Source organism: Bos grunniens, chromosome 1, assembly GCF_055505025.1.
Source record: "Bos grunniens cultivar Pamir isolate PY7600 chromosome 1, Bosgru_T2T1.0, whole genome shotgun sequence".
In the NCBI taxonomy this organism is placed as follows: domain Eukaryota; kingdom Metazoa; phylum Chordata; class Mammalia; order Artiodactyla; family Bovidae; genus Bos; species Bos grunniens.
In genome coordinates, this window is record NC_141165.1 from 51,013,897 (window position 1) to 51,037,870 (window position 23,974).

Below are 23,974 nucleotides of genomic sequence, written 5' to 3' on the forward strand. Positions count from 1 at the left end.
AAAAAGAAAACTACAGGCCAATATCACTGATGAACATAGATGCAAAAATCCTTAACAAAATTCTAGCAATCAGAATCCAGCAACACATTAAAAAGATCATACACCATGATCAAGTGGGCTTTATCCCAGGGATGCAAGGATTCTTCAATATCCGCAAATCAATCAATGTAATACACCACATTAACAAATTGAAAAATAAAAACCATATGATTATCTCAATAGATGCAGAGAAAGCCTTTGACAAAATTCAACATCCATTTATGATAAAAACTCTCCAGAAAGCAGGAATAGAAGGAACATACCTCAACATAATAAAAGCTATATATGACAAACCCACAGCAAACATTATCCTCAATGGTGAAAAATTGAAAGCATTTCCTCTAAAGTCAGGAACAAGACAAGGGTGCCCACTTTCACCATTACTATTCAACATAGTTTTGGAAGTTTTGGCCACAGCAATCAGAGCAGAAAAAGAAATAAAAGGAATCCAAATTGGAAAAGAAGAAGTAAAACTCTCACTATTTGCAGATGACATGATCCTCTACATAGAAAACCCTAAAGATTCCACCAGAAAATTACTAGAAATAATCAATGACTATAGTAAAGTTGCAGGATATAAAATCAACACACAGAAATCCCTTGCATTCCTATACACTAATAATGAGAAAACAGAAATTAAGGAAACAATTCCATTCACCATTGCAACGGAAAGAATAAAATACTTAGGAATATATCTACCTAAAGCAACTAAAGACCTATATATAGAAAACTATAAAACACTGGTGAAAGAAATCAAAGAGGACACTAATAGATGGAGAAATATACCATGTTCATGGATTGGAAGAATCAATATAGTGAAAATGAGTATACTACCCAAAGCAATTTATAGATTCAATGCAATCCCTATCAAGCTACCAACAGTATTCTTCACAGAGCTAGAACAAATAATTTCACAATTTGTATGGAAATACAAAAAACCTCGAATAGCCAAAGCGATCTTGAGAAAGAAGAATGGAACTGGAGGAATCAACCTACCTGACTTCAGGCTCTACTACAAAGCCACAGTTATCAAGACAGTATGGTACTGGCACAAAGACAGAAATATTGATCAATGGAATAAAATAGAAAGCCCAGAGATAAATCCACGCACATATGGACACCTTATCTTTGACAAAGGAGGCAAGAATATACAATGGATTAAAGACAATCTCTTTAACAAGTGGTGCTGGGAAATCTGGTCAACCACTTGTAAGTAACCTCAAATTTTTTATAATTTTTTTCTAAAATTTGGGCATGAATTAATAATCTACACATTCCCTTGTTAAGGATAAAGTAGTGTCACTTATAATGCCTTGTGTTTGAGGGAGTTGTGAGAATAGGTTCATTTATTGGAGAATGATACTCTTTGCACACTCAAGAACCCCAAGACATGGGAAACAGAAGTAGAAAGCACCTCCTTTTCCCTCTGGGAAGAGCTGAGTCTGCCTATAAGTGGGTGGACTGTCCAGCAGTGGAATCTTGTTTTGGGTCTGGAAACATTTGCCTAAGTTGATGCTTTGACCTCTTTCTCAGAGTTAAACCTAAGACTGGCAAAGATTTTATTTGTTCCTACAGTCCACTAGAAACCTTGACAGCTTTCCAAGGAGCACATCTGTCTACCACGTAGAAAGAGCACTTACAGGTAAAAAATGGGCCAGACAGTGCAGATAAGGTAGGGAAAGAACTCAGTCAGCTGTTCATTGTGTTCATCTGGGCATCAGTTCAGGCTGGGGGCCCACAGATCCATTGACAAGTGTCAGGCAGTCACATACAACTTTCCCAGAGGAAGTAAGGAAGGAGGAACAGCATGAAGCTGTCCTTTGCTTGGTGATTGTCTGATGCAGTCCTCCAGTAGGAGTTCCTGAGAGCTGTGCCCCAGCAAAGCTACCTGCCGTGAAGACACACCAAGTACTGTAATGTACTTTTTGAAGAAATAGCTTTTTAAAAGCGTGGCGAATGTGCTGTAAGAAATTTGGGAAGTAGCTGGAGGGGTCCCTCCTATCAAGCTTATTTTCTTCTTCTTAATATAGATGGTACCTAAAAGTTATATCTCTGATTTAATTGAGCCATTAGTGTCAGAGTAATCAGTGATCTCAAAAGGAAAGCCATTTACCGTCATGGAGAAAAAATTGAACACACATTGAGAAACCAAATCCAGGAAAGAGATTGTGAAATATTTCGGGCCCTCCAAGTTTTCCAAGAACATAAAAAATGCAGTAAAAGGCCTTTGCAGGAAGTTCTTCAGTCTAATAAATACAGTCAATTTCTCAGTATGTTTCTCAAACACGTCCTAAGGGAAAAGGTGGCTTTAGGTTTCCTTAATTTATGTCTTCAATCAGAACCTTATTTCCAAGCCCAGAAGACGTTCTCACCAGAGGCTTTGTCAGGATTTGGAAGGAAGAGAAAAACAGGGAAACTTAAGAAAAATGTTGTAAAGGAAAATTTCATATTGGTTGTGTAACCTCTGATACAAACTTCTAAATTTCTTTAAAAAGTTATATATGTTCACTTTTTCCATTTTGAGAGTAACATAAATATGTTTTAGAACATTTTTAAACTACAAAAAAATGGAAAAGATTAGCTCTAATTCTACCACCAAAACATAATGACCATCTTTTAGTATATTTATTTCTAGTCATTTTTCCTTGCTGCGTTTTAATAATTTGTGCCCCATTTGATACCTTTTATTCAGTTGACAATGAAATATAATTGCATTTTTCAGTGCTCTAACAAGCTACTCATAAAAGTAATTGATAAAGACTGCATAATATCCTACTGAATGGATTTGCCACAGTTACCATCCCCATAACCTTTGAACATTTTCAGCATGGCCCCTCTCTTTTATTCCTGTTTCAGTTCTTGTCACCATGTAGAATCCCTGAATTTGGAGGTCTCTTTCTTACTTGAAAAGATGAGAATGGTAGTATGACTAACAAAAACATGATGAAGACTTCTGTAAGGCAGCCAATTGTTAGTCATACAGCAGTGGGAGCAGAGAATGAAAATAGCTAGTTAAAATCTATTTATAAACTGAACTTTTTTATAGCCAATAATACCAGTCTTTTTAACCAAGATGATTTGAATTTCATATAATTCTTATATTTTCCCATCATAGCATGGATTTTAAAGGCCAAAAGATAAAGGGCGAAGGAATAGCAACTAAACAGAGTGACTTTGCCATCTGTAAACTAGGGGACTATCTGCCATGGCTGTTGGAAAGGATCCAAATGCATGATTCACCAGCGCTGGGATTGGTTTCCATCTTTGTGGCAAGACATTGCACCTCTCTCTGCTTGGTTTCATTTACCGTAAAATTAAAAAAAAAAAAAAAAAGGATATTTCCTTATGGCTCTCCCAGCTTTAACAATGTGTAATTTTTGTCTCCAGTTCATTTAACATTCACTGGTTCATTTATTTCTTTACTCTGTAAACACTGACTAAGTGCCCAGGAACCAGGCACCGTGCCTGCCACTGGGAATGCCCAGATGACCACATGGCCCTTCACTCCAGGTGTGTGTGCACGTTTGTGTGGTGGCGGGAGGCCAGAGATACAGTGGTAGGAACAGATAACTACAGTGCGGTGCACTTGGTGCTACGGTGTGTGCTCAGGGGATAGTGGTCAGGTAGAGGAGGAAGGAATTGGGATTGAGAGAGTTCTTAAATAAATCAGAAAATGGTAAGAGAACCTATAAATCTCTTGAACTGTTTGTCTTGAACTATAACGTCGGTTGCATGTTTTAAAGGCAGGTTTATTTTGAGTGATGCTTTTTTTTTCTTTGCTCAGTAACTGTGGTTATGTATCAGCACCTTATACAGACCTATTCTTTTGAAAATAAATGTTTTTAAATTGATGTACAGTTGATTTACAATGTTGTGGTTTCTGGTGTACAGCAAAGTAGTTCTTTTATAGTTTATAATATTGATAATCTTTTCCATTGTAGTTTATTATAAGATATTGCATATAGTGCCCCATTCTATACAGTTAAGGCTTTTTTACTTTATGTATAGTAGTATATATATGTTAATCTCAAACTCCTAATTTATCCTTCCCTCCCCTTTCCCCTTTGGTAACCATAAATTTGTTTTCTACATTTGTGAGTCTCTTTCTGTTTTGCAAATGAGTTCATTTATACTTTTTTTTTTTTAACTCATAGATAAGCAGTATCATGTGATATTTGTCTTTGTCTGGCTTACTTCAGTTAGTATGATAATCTCTAGGTCCATCCATGTTGCTGCAAATGGCATTATTTCATTCTTTTTATAGCTGAATAATATTCCATTGTATATGTATACCACATCTTCTTTATCCATTCATCTGTTGATGGACACTGAAGTTGCTTCCATGTCTTGGCTATTGTAAAGATTGCTGCTATGACCATTGGGGTACATGTTTCTTTTCCAATTGGAGTTTTCTCCAGATATATGTCCAGCAGTGGGATTGCTGGATCATATGGTAACTCTATTTTAAGTTTTTTAAGGAACCTCCATACTGTTCTCAATAGTGGCTGTACCAATTTACATTCCTACCAATAATGTAGGAGTTTTCTTCACATCCTCTCCAGCATTTATTATTTGTAGACTTTTTAATAATGGTCATTCTGACTGGTATGAGATAGTACCTCACTGTAGTTTTGATTAGTATTTCTCTGATTATTAGTGGGTTTGAGCATCTTTTCATGTGCCTATTGGCCATCTATCAGAGAAGGCAATGGCACCCCACTCCAGTACTCTTGCCTAGAAAATCCCATGGCTGGAGGAGCCTGGTGGGCTCTCATCTGTGGGGTTGCACAGAGTCGGACATGACTGAAGTGACTTAGCAGCAGCAGCATTGGCCATCTATACAGACCTATTCTTAACCTTTGCTGTAACATCACCTTCCACATTCTGTGTCACTCTCCAACTAATTTTAATTTATATTAATTCAGTTCAGTTGTTCAGTTGTGTCCAACTCTTTGCTACCCCATGGACTACAGCATGCCAGGCTCCCCTGCCTATCACCAGCTCCCAGAGCTTGCTCAAACTCATGTCTGTCAAGTCGGTGATGCCATCCAACCATCTCATCCTCTGTCGTCCCCTTCTCCTCCTGCCTTCAATCTTTCCCAGCATCAGGATCTTTTCAAATGAGTCAGTTCTTCTCATAAGGTGGCCAAAGTATTGGAGTTTCAGCTTCGGCATCAGTCCTTCCAATGAATATTCAGGACTGATTTCCATTAGGATGGATTGGTTGGATCTCCTTGCAGTCCAAAGGACTCTCAAGAGTCTTCTCTAGCACCACAGTTCAAAAGCATCCATTCTTTGGCGCTCTGCTTTATTTATAGTCCAACTCTCATATCCATACATGACTACAGGAAAAACCATAGCTTTGACTAGATGGACCTTTGTTGACAAAGTAATGTCTCTGCTTTTTAATATGCTGTCTAGGTTGGTCATAACTTAATTAGCTTATATTAATATATTTATCAGCATCACCTGTTTTCTTATGAGGTCTCACCCCTACCCCTTAAAAAAGTGATAATTCAGACTAAATTTTATAAACACAATATGATGGGAAGTTATTTTGTTTTTAAATCACATTTTCCAACTTCATCTTATCTTTGATAAAAGGCCTCATATGCACTCTGAGAATACATTGATCCAAGTTTTGCAGTGGGCAAACAAAATGTTAAATTTTAGAGAACTTTGCTGAGAATACTGGAAACTACAGGCTAACAGAGATTTAGAATCAAGATGTGCCGCCTCTGGTGATGAACACATTTGACTGGAGCTGTGTTTATCTTCCTAATCAAGTTGTCATTGTTTGTCACAAAGGAAGTAATGCTACTACCTGCTCTGAAGTAGTATTTGATTACGAGGCCCGGAGAAAATGTGTTTGCTTCAAAGAAAATAATTGTACCAGGTGGTCACCATTTAGACTGCATTGACCAGCTAGAGGCAGGGTGTCGATGCCATCTGTATCTTTTCCTTTCTGTACCATGGGAGTTTGGTAACTGAGCTTCTGTGAGGCCTTGTTGGAATGCTTGTAATGAATTTTAATGAACTCCAAGTTAATGGTAAGATTTTCAGTATGAAGGGAACGATAGGTGGTTTTTAAAGCACTGGAATTTCTCATGTACTGTGACCGTCCATTTGTAGTGGTGAGAAGTAAGGAAAGTGTATCCTCTGGCTGACTTTCAAATTCAGAAGATCTGTAATTGGAGGCAGCTGGACTGCCATTTAATGTCATTTTGCAAGAATGTTAAGTTCAATCTTGGTGAGCTGCTGTATACTCTGACATCTCATCTGGTAAATTGCCTCCTGAACGGTGTTGTTTTTAAGCCACCTTCTAGTGCCCAGAGGAATACTCTCTGTGTTTCTTGTTTTGTTAATGTCCTTGTCACAAGGCTGTGTGGCTGAGGCCATCTCTGAGGGTGGTTTGATGGAGTTTCTGTAGTATAGACTCTCAGGAAGCACCTGAATGTACTCTTGTAGTTCTGCAGTCAGTCAAAGGAAAGGAAATCAGCTACAGAGAAATCCCTAGGATCATCACTGTTCATTCAACACAAACATTTATTGTGTGCCAGGTTCTGGCTAAGTGCTGAGAATCTAAGAAATGGGGCAGGACAGTCGAGTTAAAGGTCTTTTCCTTTTGAATTTATTGCTCATCTTGAGTACGGTCTCTATAAATCTCTCCTCTAAGAGATGCTTCAAAATGACACCTTAGCTGGCTTCTTCGTTCTCTGAGCCAGGGCCTTCTGTTCCTTTGATCTCAATCCTTCTTATTAAAGGAGTGACACAAATCACATGTCTGTTATTTATATCCTGGAGAATCCCAGGGACGGGGGAGCCTGGTGGGCTGCCATCTCTGGGGTCGCACAGAGTCGGACACGACTGAAGCGACTTAGCAGCAGCAGCAGCAGCTTCCTGAAAGTAGGATTTGCCATACATGCAAAAGTAATGTTAAAATAAAAACAGAAGATCAAAGACAAAAACCAGGAAGGAAACAAATGCACTAACCATAAAGAAAAGACAAAATGAAACAGTTTTTCCATGGAGATAACTCCTAAAGCCGAAGTTTGTGGAGCCTTTACCACAAGGTACCTTGTACTTTGGACATTGAGCAACATTGTCTCAACTTGAGTTTCCCCAGAGCAGAGGCTGAAACAAAAGGCAAGAGTGAAAGTGTTGGTCCTGTCCGACTCTGTGTGACCCCATGGACTGTAGCCTGCAAGGCTCCTCTGTCCATGGATTTCTCCAGGCAAGAATACTGGATTGGGTAGCCATGCCCTCCTCCAGGGGATCTTCCTGACCCAGGGATCAAGCCTAGATCTCCTGCATTGCAGGTGGATTCTTTACTGTGTATGTCACCAATTTAAGAATGTAACCGAAGGGGCAGGAGTGAGAGCCCTTGGGAGTGAACCAGGAAGGAAGGGAAAGAGAAGGGAAAGCTACCATGAGGACACAGTATGGAGCTGGTCTCCACTGAGTGTGGCTTCCTTAGTACCTGATTAAGGAATCTTATGAGTGGCATCTCAGAACTTTCTACCAGGAGGTGAAGGGAGAAGCATTTAACATCTAGTCTCGTGCCCTTGTTTGTCAAGGGGAGCTCCATGAACATTAGCTGACCCACACTTCTGGCTTGTGTATGCCTGAGAACTGCGTGGGTTCTGGGGACATTGCCCACCTTAGCATCAAGGAAGCTCCAGGGAAGGGAGCAAGGGATAAAGGGCTCAGGTCAGGGCTGCATTTGGCTGTTCTGGTCCCTGTACAGTGGCTGGGACCGAGAATGTGTGAAATGCTACGCAGGAGTTATGCTGTGTGAGCATCAAAATGAAGTCTTTAAACAACTTTATAGGAAATACACTTAACTTGCCATATACTTGGCTTGGTATATAGGTGTATTTTCCAATCGCTTTCATGGTAGAGAGGATTAACTATTATGCACTTTGCGTAAGTTAATTTGATTCTTACCCAGGACACAACTGAAATCACCAAAATACTGGCTCTGTCAACCTTCTGCTCATTCCATGCTCTGCCCTAGATGGAAAAGCAATCCCTTGAGTTCAGTGTATGTGTACTATGTTTTTATATATTTGCTTTCACTTTTTCTAATGCTATGTGTTAGTTAACCACTGCTCTCTAATAAATGACTTAGGATCTTAAAACAATAAATAATTATTTATCTACAAGTTTATTTAAAAGTACCAAAACTTAGTAGCTTAAAACAATAAATGTCTATTATCTCACACACCTTCTGAGGGTCCAGAATGCTGGTTGATTCTCTCATGAGGTGGCAATCAAGCTGTCAGCTAGTCTTTAAAGGCAGGCTAGAAGTGCGAGCTTACTCACGTGGCTCTTGGCAGGAGGCCTCACTTCCTTTCTCCATGGGCTTCTCCATAAGGCAGTTTGCTACCTGGCTTCCCTGGTGTAAGTGACCTGAGAGAGCCCAGGAGAACCCAAGATGAAACTGAAGTTTTGTATAATCTCTTATCAAAAGTAAAATATTATAATTTCTGCCATATGCCATGGGTTACACAGCCCAAGACTAACTGATTGTGGGAGGGGACATACAAGGGTATGCCAGGAGGTAGTGCTCATGAGGGCATCTTGGTGGTGGTGGTGGTTTAGTTACTAAGTTGTGTCTGACTCTTGAGATCCCATAGGCTGTAGCCTGCCAGGCTCCTCTATTCATGGGATTTTCTAGGCAAGAATACTGAAGTGGGTTGCCATTTCCTTCTCCAGGGGATCTTCCTGACCCAGGGATTGAACCCCAGTCTTCCCTGGTGGCTCAGATGGTAAAGAATCCACCTGCAATGTGGGAGGCCTGGGTTCAATCCCTGGGTTGGGAAGATCCCCTGGAGGAGGAAATGGCAACCCACTCCAGTATTCTTGCCTGGAGAATCCCATGGGCAGAGGAGCCTGACAGGCTGTAGTCCATGGGGTCACAAAGAACAACTAAGCACATCACACTCCTGCATTGCAGACAGATTATTTACCGACTGAGCTGCCAGTGTCCCTGTTGTTGTTCAGTCACTAAGTCATGTCCAACTCTGTGTGACCCCATGGACTTCAGCTTGCCGGGCATCTTAGAGGCAGGCTACCACAATCTGCATTGTAAAAATATCTACTCTGACTCTGCCAGCTCCTCCATCTCCTCTGTAGTATCATCATCTTTTCCTCTAATTTCCTAATGACTACCTACATCCCGCTTCTCTAAATCCAAAGCTGGAGTGTTCAGCCCTGCACTCAGCACCAGATGGCCTTAGGGTGCTTACCCCAGCCTCCTTTCCCACACCTCAGCTTCATTTTATCTGGGCAAAAGCAATGCCGTCAATCTCTCATTTTGCATATCACTTCTGTCTCCTCTAATTCATGAAGACATTTCCTTCTAGAGCATTTTAACATGTGCCCAGTGCTGTAGTCCAGAGAAGGCAATGGCACTCCACTCCAGTACTCTTGCCTGGAAAATTCCATGGACAGAGGAGCCTGGTAGGCTGCAGTTCGTGGGGTCACTAAGAGTTGGATACGACTGAGCGACTTCACTTTCACTTTTCACTTTCATGCACTGGAGAAGGCACTCCAGTGTTCTTGCCTGGAGAATCCCAGGGATGGGGGAGCCTGGTGGGCTGCTGTCTATGGGGTCGCACAGAGTCGGACACGACTGAAGTGACTTAGCAGCAGCAGCAGCACTGCTATAGTCTGTTCAGGCTGCTATAATAAAATACAGACAGTCCGCAACTTATGATGGTTTGACTTACAATCTTTTGACTTTATGATGGTGCAAAAGTGATATGTATTCAGAAGAAACTCGACTTTTAATTTTGCATTTTGCTCTTTTCCCAGGCTAGACATACACAGTAGGGTTCTCTCTCATGAGGCTGGGCAGGGCAGCGAGCTGAAGCTCCCAGCCAGCCACATGATCGTGAGGGTGAACAACCAATTTGCTGACAGCCATTCTGATATTCACTTTCAGTACAGTATTCAGTAAATTACATGAGATATTCAACACTTTATTATAAAATCGGCTTTGTATTAGATGATTTTGCCCAATTGTAGGCTAATGTATGGAGAAGGAAATAGCAACTCACTCCGGTATTCTTGCCTGAAGAATTCCATGGACAGAGGAGCCTGGTGGGCTACAGTCCATGGGATCACAAAGAGTTGGACATGACAAAGCCACTAAGCATAGGCTAATGTATTCTGAGTATTTTTAGGGTAGGCTAGACCAAGCTTTGATGTTCAGTAGATGTATTAAATGCATTTTCAACTTAATGGTATTTTCAGTTTACAGTGGATTGATCAGAATGTAACCCCATTGTAAGTGATTTATAAACAATAGAAATTTATTTTGCATGGTTTTTAAAGGCTGAAAGTCCAAGATAGGGTAGCTTTATGGTCAGCTGAGGGCCCTCTTTTGACTTCTTGTGTCCTCACATGGAGTAAAGGCTATGTAGCTTTCTCAGGCCTCCTTTATAAGAGCACTTATGTCATTTATGAGGGCTCTGCTCTCATGACCTAATCATTCCCAAAAGCCCATCTCTTAATACCTTCATGGGGGCATTAGGATTTCAACCTGAGAATTCATAGGATGGGTACAAACATTCAGACCCTAGGACCTGAGTACCTCAACATTTGTGAAATTGCAGTTTAGTTTTCTCAGCAGTATCCTAAATCCTTCAAATTAAGGCATTACCTTCTAGTTGGTAATGTCATCATCGTCCCCATCTCTTTCGCTCTCTTGCTTTCAACAATCTCTCACTTCCCACCCCTTGCCTTATTTTTCTCTTTGTTTCTTTCATTTAAATGGCTGTTCTAAAATTTATTACATTTTTAATTTTTATGTTTATTAACAATGTTGATGACTTGTTCTGTTCTTTTTTAAAATGGATGGGTAGAATAATGATAAAATTTTTTTGTATTTGACTCAGCTGTTATCTTCAGTGAAAAAAAAAAGAAGTTTCCTGTTCTTTCTTTATTGCTTCTTGGCTGTTTCTTCTATTGTATAAGAAAAAAGTGAAGATGTAAAAATGAGAAAGTCACTGAAGATCTTGGCTGTCTCTCCCACTTTTTACAATGCCCCGATTTCCTTTTTTTGTGATCTTCTACTTCTCTACCAAACTCCTACCTTAAGTTCTTTGTTCTTAAAGAAAACAGCAGTAAATGAGTGAGTCTTTCATTGTGTCAGCATTTGTAGGAAAAAAACATGGATAGAACTAACAAGTAACTGTCCCCTCATTTCCTAGGGACTGTTTCTTTGAGGCTAGATTTGTTTAAAATGTTTTGAGAAAAACTCATATATTTTTAACCTTCCATTCTTCAAGTTGCTTTCTGACCTACAGAAAATTCAATCTGAGGTTAGGAACTAGGAAAAATGAAAATGCCCTCACAGAATTAGAGATGTATTTGATTTTTGCACTTAAGATTTAGCTTGTGAAAAGTATTGGCCCACGTAAATAGAAAGAAAGAAACACAGCCAAATTTGCCTACTTGTCTTCAGGCCTGCATGTGTTTTAAAATCATACCTGAGAGTGTTATGGGCCTGGTGTAATTGCATTTGCAAATAAAATGCAGGAAGCTCTAGTGCTCAGAGTATAATTAGGTAACCCAATTACGTTGGTTAATTTTCCCTTTTTGTTGTAATGTCAGTAACCTCTTTGGTTGACTGTACTTCCTTGTAAACCTTCCCCTGTAGGGAAAATCAGTATTTCAGAGCCACCAAAGAAAATGAGCTTGTCTAAAAATAGTTGCTTGTTGACAAGACTTTAGCAGATTCCCCACCCTCCAACTCCCTCACCCCCACCCCACCCCACTAACACAAAAGCTTTACAAAATGGAGTGAGTTCAAATACTACGGATACAGTCAAATCCACTTCTAATCTGTAAATCCCTGTAGTTGTGCTAATTTTTAAAATGGAGACTTTGAAGAGTTACTGAATTTATGACATCTTCAGCAGTTCTCCACATCTCTGCAGCTTTTGGGGGCACTCGGTTGTGTTCTGTGCTTTGTCAATCAGTGCCCTGTTCCCTGGTACCCGCTGGGTCCTACTTACTGGAGTCTAAAGTGAGCTTCTCTTATACTCTGCTTTTATTTGTCAGGAATTGTTTTCTACCGGCCTCAACTAATCAAATCCATGTACTATAGTAGTCTCTGTATACAGCTGTGGTTTTCAATTTCCAACCTGCCTCCACCTCCTCCAGCATTTGGCAATGCCTAGAGGTGTTCTTGGGAGAAGGCAATGGCACCCCACTCCCATACTCTTGCCTGGAAAATCCCATGGGCGGAGGAGCCTGGTAGGCTGCAGTCCATGGGGTCGCTAAGAGTCGGACACGACTGAGTGACTTCCCTTTCACTTTGCACTTTCACGGATTAGAGAAGGAAATGGCAACCCACTCCAGTGTTCTTGCCTGGAGAATCCCAGGGGAGCCTGGTGGTCTGCTGTCTATGGGGTCACACAGAGTCGGACACGACTGAAGCGACTTAGCAGCAGCAGCAGAGGTGTTCTTTGTTGTCCCAACTGAGGAAGGGGAGTGGGAGTGAGGGCTACTGGTATCTAGTGGGTAGAAGCCAGGGATGATGGTAAATATGCTGTAATGCACAGGACAGCCCTTGTAGTAAAGAATTCTCTGGCCCCAAAGGTTGGCCACCAGGGGCTTCCCAGGTGGCTCTAGTGGTAAAGAACCTGCTTGCAACGCAGGAGACTTAGAACACGGGTTTGATCCCTGGGTCAGGGAAGATCTCCTGGAGGAGGGAATGGCAGCCTGCTCCAGTATTCTTGCCTGGACAATCCCATGGATGGAGGAGCCTGGAGGGCTACAGTCCATAGGGTCTCAAAGAGTCAGACATGACTGAAGCAACTTAGTACTGTACTGTACTAGTAAATGTTGATAGTGCTGAGGTCTTAGAACTACTTGAAGCAATATTTCTCAACCTTCCCTGGGGCAGGGCAGTGGCGGGTAGGGGGTGAGGGGAGTATTATGCCCAGTCTGGCACCCAGGTCCATTAAATCAGAGTATTTGAGCAGTGGGACCTAGGCCTCAGTATTTTTAAAATCTTCCAAGGTGATCCAAGTACACAGCCAAGGTTGAGAACTGCTGCTGCTGCTGCTGCTGCTAAGTCGCTTCAGTCGTGTCCGACTCTGTGCGACCCCATAGACGGCAGCCCACCAGGCTCCCCCGTCCCTGGGATTCTCCACGCAAGAACACTGGAGTGGGTTGCCTACTCTACAGCAAACATTTTTAGAGGGCAAGACTAGGTTAGGCATCATCTCAGATACTTTCCTTGTTAAAGTACCTGAAAGGACATCGTTAAAATATGGTTTGATGTATTGGGCAGTGTCCCATTATAGTATGATAGTAAGGTTCAAATTAATTTTTAACAACATTTTATATTCTGTAAAGCCAATGCTTAACACTTGAGGCACTGCTATTGTCATTGCCATGTTGGAAGTTTGTTTCCTTTGGTTCTTTCTATCCTTCTGGTAAGTGGCGATAGCAGGTATTTACTGGTAGTTTTAATGGATAAAGTTCTCTCAGATAACATTTGGAGTGAGATTGGAATATTGTTGATTTGTTTCCCTTGGAGGTTTCTTGTGTATCTTTTTTACTTGATGAACAAGTCTCATCATTTGTGTCTACCTGAATGGATGTGCTGTGCTAAGCATAGACTATAAAGTCTCTTCTCTAAGAATATTTTATACGAATTTTTGCCCTTGTACTCCATTCTTCACTATTTTCTTTCACCAAAAACTGAATCTCCCAATGTGTAGACAGTCATTCTAAACAGATATATATTCTCCAAGTATTATTATTATAATGTATAGCCTTTTATTTTATTTCAGATGCCTGTATTGATGATGCAGGTTTTCAGGAAACCCCCAAAATCATAAATGCCTTTCCCAGCTTTTGACAGGGTAGATTGAACAATTACTCTAAGTAGTCTATTATTAATAATTTACTATATAGTAAAAAACATTCCATTTATAAAAACCAGTACACACCTACCTCGTAAACAATAAAACTGTCCTCTTCTACCCTTGTTTCAAAGCCTTAGTGGAGGTCAGGTTGTGGAACCCTGGAAAACACCCAGCCTCTTTAAAGAGATTGTGGGAGACCCAAATGGCTGGGGACCTGGGCCTGGAGAAGCCACTTCCAACATAGCTTCTTCATTCATACTTTTGGCCTCTTGGTAAGAACTGTGAAAGTGTTGGGCTTCCCTTGGGACTGTTGACCTGAGTGCCTACACATGGACTCATTAATATGGAGGCCAAAAGATAGACTTTTTATTTGGCAGTGCAGTGTTTTGAGAGGGAGTGTCCTAAGAGGGAAGGTCCAAGAAGTAATTATCCCAAAATTTCCGGGTAGAAGTTGCATGCCTTTTTTCTTTTTTTACCTAACCTGGGAGTCAATTCTGTCAAATTCTGTTTGTGGAGGCAGTCAAAAGCCCACCCAGGTCCAAGAGGAGGGAACAGAGGCTCCACCTCTTCATGGGAGGAGTATCAGAGCATTTGTACCATTTAAAACAACTGATACTCTGGGCTACCAGCTTCACTTTGTTTCTTGGTTTAAATTCTTGACCTAGGGACCCTGCTTGACTCATCTCATTATATAGATCAGTTCCCCTTGTCCTGTCAGCTCTGGCAAAGGGGACAGGCTTCCCTATTTAGTAAAACGTTTCTTCTCTGGCTCTGAAATAGGCAGGTTCTCTAAAAAGAGTTCAAGATTGAGGAAGAAATAACAAGATCTCTAGTGTACTCACTGCCAAGAATGGCAACCATATTATTGCCTTCCATAAGTACTTTGGTGAACAGAGGGAACTGGGCAAGAGAAAAGAAATAAGGAAAATGCCATAGGGTGATGGAAACCTATGGGAGATAAGTTCTGTTGGGAGCATGGCATTTGAGTTATTTATTTATATGACATCCACAAGAAAGTGAAGTCTGGAAGCATTCTAGGTAAGCAGTAAGTGAATGATATGAGAAAATCAATCTTGTTCTTGAAACAAGAACAAATTTGACCTTGAGCAAAATCAAAAACAAAAGAACCATTTCACAGCAGCTATAGATTTCCAACCTGTAGAGGCAGATGTTAAATGTCAGATTTTCTTGGCTTTCAGTTCCAGTCAATAGTTAACAGCACTGGATGAAAGATCTTTCCTCTGAGATTCTCAAGATACCTAATCTGGTAAGTTTAGCTTAGTTGAGCACTCTAAGGTGGTAAGCACAGGGAAACATGGTTCTAATTTTGGTGTGATACTACAAGAGCAGGCTCTAAAGAAGAAAAGAATGTTTTCTAAGCTTTCTTTCTGCCTGGGAGAACAAATTTAGGAGATTAAGTAACTTTCTCAAGATCTCTAAACAATTTAGTAGAAAATAGCCAGTCCTTAACTACCAAAACTATCCTGGGAGCCAGTGTTTATGCACTACTAACCTGCTTCAGATAGAATTTATATGTTAGTGCAGTTAGTATGATTCTTTATGCTTGAGAAGAAGCTAGGAAATGTCTGCAATTTTATAAACCAGTTCTGTGGATCTCATGAGCAGCAGATTTTAAGGGTAATCAGACCTTTACTAGAAAAAGGTTTTTGCTATGGAAGGAGAAGTCATGATTCTTTTGTAGGACAGATCAAACTAGAGCTGGCTAATATAAAACTCAATGTATTGATTTAAGTGAATGCTGTTACTCACTTCTTATGTCAAGGGGAAGAAAGAAAAAAACAGGCTGAAACAAAAGGAACAATTCCTTAGGAAAATCTGACACTTGAAGAGTATAAGGACTTCACTGCCTCATGCTGAAGTCAGTTTTTCTTTTCCTCTTGATATTTCTTAATCTGTTTACTTACCTGTCCATTTTTCTCTTTCCCCCTTTTAATTTTTATTGAACAAAATCCCATAAAACCAACATGTTGGTTGCCCTGTAATACGTTCCTCTGCAGTGGGAAGTCAGAGAAAAACAATTTGGGTATTTCTTTCCATTCTGTTAATACTCTAAAACAGTAATTCTCACCTTTACAAACCAGTACTTAAAAAAAAAAAACAAAAAACACTTTTTAGCACTCTATTTACCATCCCAAAATGCATAGATAATGTAATCTACTGATATGCATAATGTTTTAAAAAGTCACTGAAATGTCCTAATAATACAAAGGGGAAAACAAAGGAAAGGAATGTATAGTAAAATTGCATGTATTTCAGTTTATAAATATTCAGGCCCCGATATATTAGAAATCACAGTGGAGTTGTCAGATGCCTGCACCTGATGCCGGAGCTCCCTCCATCAGTACAACAGCTATAGGCGCAGGCTGACAGTGGGTTACTTTGACAACTCCAATACAATGAGTGATGCTATTGTTGGTGAAGTGATTTTTCCATGATGAGATTAACTCTTCATAAAGTTCTAAACAATGTGCAAGTTCCTCTTAATTCACACAGTAGTTGCATTCCAGGAAAATTCATTGTATAATAAAACCATTCCAAAAATATATTTTGTTTATACATAAAACAGAAGGTCCAGGCTCATGTGATTATAAACAGGCTTTCACCTCTGTTACTGGAAAATTGTGTGGGATGTAGAAAAGTCCTTGTTTTGCAGGACCGTAAATTGTGTTGCAAGAACTCTATTGTCCCTATCCTTTGCATGTGTGTGTATGTGTGTAACACGCAGTCCTTGTGGCAAATGAAACTGCACCTCTAAATATTCAAAATGCCCCCATTTAGAGCCAGTATTCTAGATAATCTGGAACAAAAGTGAAGAATTAAGTTTAGGTGAGAGATGTTAGTCTTTCTGAGTACAGTTTGAATGTTTTTGATTCATTTTCTTTGGCTTTGAAATGTGAGACCCACTGTTCCATTTTCAAATATTGGAACTTCCAGAGCATAAGATCTTCTCAGGAAAAAGAAAGATGTTATTTAGATATAGCACATTAAATTTATAGCTTTCACAAAACTATTTGAGTTTCATTAGAATCCCTGTGGTTTGGTTAGGGAAAGAAGATTCCCAATGGCAGATATTGGTTCAAGCCTAAGCACCATTTTAAGGAATCTAAAAAATGGAGTCAGTTGTATCTTGGGCAATTGTGTAACTATTTTATGAAATTAAAGTGTATATGTATCTTTCTAGGAGTACTTGGAGATCCACTGTGTGTCTATTAGAATCTCCTGATGGTAACACTGTCTCATTTCTTGTGTACTTTTTGGAACCTAGACCTTAACTATAGCCCAAGGGCTATGGCCTGTAGGAGAGACCCACAGGAGGAGCCTGAAACCACTGATGTACTAATGAGAACCCAAAGTGCTTGCCTAGAAATTGACCAGCCTAGTGTCTAAAAATATCAATATGTATCATTCATCTCATTATGTTGCAGTCAGTATACACATTTATACATATATGTACATGCATTTACAGTAAATTTATGAAGAGAGCACCATCTTTAGGTTCCCTAGGTAATATAGTAACCAATAATGACAACTAACAATTATTGACTACTTCTATGTACTGGATACAGTTCCAAGCACTTCACATGATTAATTCTCTCAACAGCCCTAGAACATAAGTATCATTATTTTACATGGGGAATTTTTACATTGGAAAACTAAGGCATGAAGAGGTTAGGTAACTTGCATAAGATTCCCTCACTAGTATGTAGCAGAGCCAGAACTTGAACCCAGGCAGTCTATGTTTCTGGAATCCGAGCTCTGAGCCATTATACTACACATATTTAAGAAACAGCAAGACTGAGGACATGGGTTAGCAATTCAGAATACACAAAGAGGCACCTTTTAAATTTATCCTGCTCCCAAGTCTAATGAAGCTAAATGTTTGGAGGTGATAATGGTTAAGAAAGCTGATAGTGCAGTTATAGCTTTATTCCTTAAGCGTCTACAGAAAACTCCCAGTGTTAATTTCAGTGTAACCAGAAGCACATGAACAGAACTATCTGTAAAACTGTGAAAATGGCGAGTGTCACCTTCACTCGATTCATCAAAATTGGGGCCCTGGACTCTCCTTTCCAATTGACAGAAATTGAATTAAGCAAAGAAAAAAAATGGAATGTGAAATTTATTGATTTCATAAGTGAAAAAGTCCAGGGGATACTCTTGATTTATAAATGGTTTGATCCAAGTCTCAAAGAATATCAAAGCTCTCTCTCTCTCTCTCCCTGAGCTCTGCTTCTCTTTGCATATTAACCATATTCTTGTCTATTGCAAATAGTTTCCTTCTTGAAGCCACAAAAAATTTTTACAGCTTGTGATTCCAGTGTTGCTGCTAAGTCGCTTCAGTCATGTCTGACTTTGTGCGACTCCATAGATGGCAGCCCACCAGGCTCCCCCATCCCTGGGATTCTCCAGGCAAGAACACTGGAGCGGGTTGCCATTTCCTTCTCCAATGCATGAAAGTGAAAAGTGAAAGTGAAGTCACTCAGTCGTGTCTGACTCTTGGCGACCCCATGGACTGCAACCTACCAAGGTTCCTCCATCCATGGGATTTTCCAGACAAGAGTACTGGAGTGGGGTGCCGTTGCCTTCTCCGGATTCCAGTGTTAGAGACTCTCTTTTCTGGTATCCACAGGGAAGATTTTGATTGGCCGGTGTGGGTCACATGCTCAGCTTTGAACCCACCAGCTGTGGCCAAGGAGGAAGAACTCTGGCCAGCCTGAGCCATTTGCTCATCCACCTCAGCTCTCTGTGGGAGGGTAGGCAGGCAAGGTGGGCCTCATGGCTTAGAAGACAGGTGGCTCCCTAGGGAAGAGCAATGCTGGATAGGTCAAAACAATATGTGATTGTTTCCAGGACACAAACTAAGCCAGAAATTGACTGACTACTATTTCTGCACTGCCAGGCCGCAGCATCTCCAAGCTGTACCTGAATTGCTGATCCACAATACAGTGTTTACTTCCATTATAATGATGTTTCTTCTTTTGTTTTGTTTTATACATGAATATATAGAATTATAAACAGTGCCTGGCATAGGGTAATTGTTAGCTGATGTTATTCTGTGCTCATAAGTAAAAGTGATATTTCTGCTATTGCCTCAATAATGAATGTCTAGTGAAAAATTACAGTGTACTCTGGTCTCAGGGGATGCCTAGCAACAATATCCCAAGGCTTGTCAGCAACTAGATGAATTATGGAGCAGGATTTCCTAATCTTGATTAAATTCTAGAGTTTGATAAATTGTCTGATTCTCTACAACAGAGCTGGGTAGGGGAAAAGGAAAACAGGTCAGAAAATATGGGACCTGAACTATCACATTTCATACTGAAGAGGGTCAGGGTAGAGATGATCGCAAGGTGGTGGAAAAGCTGCCACTTGCCTGCGCCAGGTCTGCTAGTTGGAAAGTACTATACTAATGATTCTAAACAATCAGCAGCAGCCTGCCTACACTGGGTGACTGAGGGAGCTTTTTAAAACTATAGCTCACAGGCCTCAATCCTGGAGACTTGATTTGGTAGACTTGATCTGGGTCCTGGAGACCCAGATTCACAGGATCAGTGGTATGCAGCCAGACATGAGAACTATAATAATCAACCTCTGTGATTTATACAGGAGCCAATGCCATGGTACAAACACAGGTCAGCAGTTCAGGCACACTCAGGCCATAGAAACAACCTTCAAATGGTATCACCAGGTGTAGAGGAGTTCACTCCTGTCCCTCATTTTGAAGACAGAGCCATTCTACACTGTTAGCTCATTTTTCTCTCATCAGGGACTGATACACACGAGGCCTGCTTTTTCCTGCCCCGTACCAATTGCCATTCCATATCCCCTTTTTTCTTTCACTGTTCAGCTAATTTCCATTTTCTTTCTCATGCATATGAGCAAATTCATCCTGACACCTTTTCTGGTCTCTCTCTTTTTTTTTTTTTTTTTTTTTTTGCAAATCTTACTCAAGATTGATTTGGGAGGGGAAATATTCTATTTATTCAGGAATAAAAATTACCTTAACCATAGTTGAGAAATTTTACTCATTCATTGAAAAAATAGTTATTTGGCACTTTCTAAGTGCCAGGCACAGTTCTCGGTTCTAGAAATTCAGCTGTGAGAGAGCCAGACACATTCCCTGCCCTCACGGAGCCTACAGTGTAGTGAAGGAGACAATGTGATGATGAATGGACAGCACCCAGAATGGAGGTAAGTGCTGCAGAGACAAAGTGGGACAGAGCACTAGAGCTTGGTCAGCAAGGTCCAGGGAAGGCCAAGAGCAGCGGGCAAGGAAAAACCTGATGGAGTGAAGGAGTAAGCCCTTCTCAGAACTGCAGGAAGATCACCCCAAGCCCAGTGACCAGCAAATACACGGACCCTGAGGCAGGAATAAGTGTGCCTTGTTCAAGGAATTACAGAATGAGCAAGGCAGAGGATGGTAGGATGTAAGGTTGGAGGGGCAAGGAGAGTCCTGAGGCTTATTTCAAATGTTACTTCGTGGTGGTATAAGATGAAAAACAGAAGTTGACAGTTGTTTTGACAAAATACAGGTTGTCAGTTCCTCCACAGGAGCAGTTTTGGTGAGAACAAAAACCTCTTTAAATGGGTTAAGAGGAAATTGTGGAAGGTAAAAAAGTGGAAATTTTAAGTAAAGATGAGTTTTTCTTGCAGTTTGCCATAAAGATGAGCAAAGAGATGTACCAGTAGTGAGAGGGTCTTAGGTATTTAGACAGTTTTTTTAAGATGATAGAAATAAAAGCATACTGATATGCTAATGAATGACCCTCTAGAATAGAAGAAATTGATGATGCAGGAGAGAGGATAATATTAATAATTATAAGATGAGAGCTCTTAAGTAGGTGAGAGAGATAGGAACAGAAAGGCAGGCAAGAGTTTCTTGCTTCTCTCGGTTAATTAATCATGGGGGAGAATAGCTTCATTTTCTTAGATTGCATCTTTTTTCTTAGTAAAATAGATGAGGTCATGAGTTGAGAATAAGGATAAAGAGAGTGGTTTGGGGAATCTGAGAAAAGAAGGAAATATACGAAATAGTCCACTCAGAGATGCAGAGACTGAATTAACTAGGATAATATAGTGAAAATGCAGTGATGAGTGTTCTGAGATTTATGATTAGAAATTCAAGGTGAGACAGTAGGGAAAATTCTGTTTATAAAGTGTGCATATGAAGTCAAAAGAGGGTTGGATTAACCAGATTTGGAGATTTTCCAGACAGGGCAACAGAGTGACGAACACAGGAAAAATTTCCATGTTGGGCAGGGTACAGGGATGTGAGGGACAGTGCAAAAGGGATAGAGCTGATAGAATATCTGGTTGGCTGAAGAATTTTTGGAATCCAAGTGCCACTGGGAATGATATGGAAAGTTAGGAGGTGGTGGTTGGAGAAAAACAAGCTTCAAGTCAAGATTCCCAAGGTGGTTCAAGGTTCACTAAGAGGCAGGGCTTCTCAGTGATGGTGGCAGTGGGTGAGAGGTGATAGAAGGAGAGGTGCTCGTCCTCCTGTCCACCGGGAGGCAGCATAGAGCAGGGGGCGGGCGGGTTGAATGGTCTACCTATTGCTTCTTCCTAGGAGCTCAGTGTTTGCAGGAAGGGAAGTTGGGTGGAAGCAGCCCTGAGGGAAGAGAAAAAGAAGAGCTGGGCCCTGCCCTTAGAGCCTTTGGTGTTGGGGGTGTGAGAGAAGATGGAGCCTGACTTCAGCTGGAACAGGAGGTGAAGAGAATATCAAAAAAGAGTTTTCAGCATCAGGATAATCTTCTGGCAAGAAGTTCCAGTGGACATAGTAGAAAGGTTAGAAGAGAGATAGCCGAAGGGAGAAATAGAAGATGGGAGACAGCTTAGGGGATACATAGAGGCAAATTGGGATGAGTCCTGATAGAGAGGCTTGGACTTTTTATGATGACAGGGAAAACAGGAATGTACAAAGTGGTGAATGGTGATATTTTCATTTTTGTAAAATTGAAGTATAGTTGATTTACAGTGTTAGTTTCTGCTGTACAGCAAAGTGATTCAGCTATACATGTAAATGTGTTTATATAGCTGTATATACATATTCTTTTTATTATTTTCCATTATTGTTTATCTCAGGATATTGAGTATAGTTCCCTGTGCTATGCAGTACAGCCTTGTTGTTCATCCATTCTGAATTTAATGGTTTGCATCTGCCAACCCCAAACTCCCGCCCCTCCCCAACCCAACAACCACAAATCTGTTCTCTATGTCTGTGTGTCTGTTTTCTGTTTTGTAGATAGATTCATTTGTGTTATGTTTTATTTATATTAAGTAATTTGTATTTATTTTGTATTGGAATACAGTTGATTTGATTTATAATATTGTGTTAATTTCAGGTATATAACAAAGTGATTCAGTTATAAATATATCTTTTTTTCAGATTCTAGGTTATTACAGAATATTGAGTTGAGTTCCCTGTGCTATACAGTAGGTCCTTGTTGATTATTTTATATGGCAATGTGTATCTGTTAGTCCCAAACTCTTAATACACCTTCCCTCCCCACCTTTCCCCTTTGGTAGCCATGTCTGTTTTCAAAGTCTGTGAGTCTGTTTGTTTTGTAAATAAGTTCATTTGTATTAATTTTTTTTAGATTCCACATATAAGTGATAACATGATATTTTTCTTTGTCTAACTTAGTTCATTTAATATGATAATCTCTAGGTCTGTCCATGTTGCTGCAAATGACATTAGTTTTTTTATGACTGAGTAGTATTTCATTGTGTTATATGTATACCATGTCTTTATCCATTCATCTGTTCATGGACAGTTAGGTTGGTTGCTGCTATAAATATAGGGTTGCATGTATCTTCCTGAACTATAGTTTTGTCCAGATATATGCCCAGGAGTGGGATTGCTGGATCATATGGTAGTTTTATTTTTAGTTTTCTGAAGAACCTCCATACTGTTTTCCATAGTGGCTATACCAACTTTCATTCCCACCAACAGTGTGGTAGGGTTTCCTTTTCTTCACACTCTCTCCAGCATTTGTTATGTAGTTTTTTTTTTTTTTCCATGATGACCGTTCTGATTGGTGTGAGGTGGTACCTCACTGTGGTTTTGATTTGCATTTCCCTAATAATTAGTGATGTTGAGCATCTTTTCATGTGCCTCTTGGCCATCTATACGTCTTCTTTGAAAAAATGTCTACTTAGATCTGCCCATTTTTCAATTGGATTGTTTTGTTGTTGTTGTTGAGTTATATGAGCTGTTTATATATTTTGGAAATTGAGCCCTTGTTGGTTGCATCATTTGCATATTTCTTCTCCCATTCCATAGGTTGCATTTTCATTTTATGGTTTCCTTTGTTATACAAAAGCTTGTAAGTTTGATTACATCCTATTTGTTTTGGGTTTTATTTCTATTGCCTTGGGAGAATGACCTAAGAAAACATTGGTACAATTTATGTCAAAGAATGTTTGGTCTATATTCTCTTCTAGGAGTTTTATGGTATCATGTCTTATATTTAAGTCTATGTCATTTTGAATTTATTTTTGTGTTTGGTAAGAGGGTGTGTAGTGACTTGGTTGGTTTACATGCAACTGTCCAACTTTGCCAACACCACTTGTTGAAGAGACTATTTCCTATTGTATGTTCTTATCTCCTTTGTAAAAGATTAATTGAACTAGGTGAATGAGTCTATTTCTGGACTCTATTCTGTTCCATTGATCCATATACCTGTTTTTGTATCAGTACCACAGAGTTTTAATTTCTGTAACTTTGTAATATTGTCTGAAGTCTAGGAGAGTTATGCCTCCTGCTTTGTTCTTTTTTCTCAGGATTGCTTTGGCAATTTTGGGTGTTTTGTGCTTCCATGTAAATTTTAGGATAATTTGCTCTAGTTTTGTAAAAACTGTCATGGGTAATTGATAGGGATCACATTAAATCTGTAGATTGCTTTGGGTAATATGGCTATTTTAACAATATTAATTCTTGCAATCCAGGAGCATGGATAATCTTTCCATTTCTTTGAATAATCTTTGTATTTCTCTTATTAATGGTTTATAGTTCTTGGCAT

General features: G+C 40.0%; 1 protein-coding gene across 8 annotated transcripts in view; it reads left to right on the forward strand.

Moving 5' to 3' along the window:
- PPM1L (protein phosphatase, Mg2+/Mn2+ dependent 1L) overlaps window positions 1-23,974 on the forward strand; it is a 331,904-nt gene that overhangs the window by 242,434 nt on the left and 65,496 nt on the right. The gene's annotated exons all lie outside the window — the stretch shown is intronic.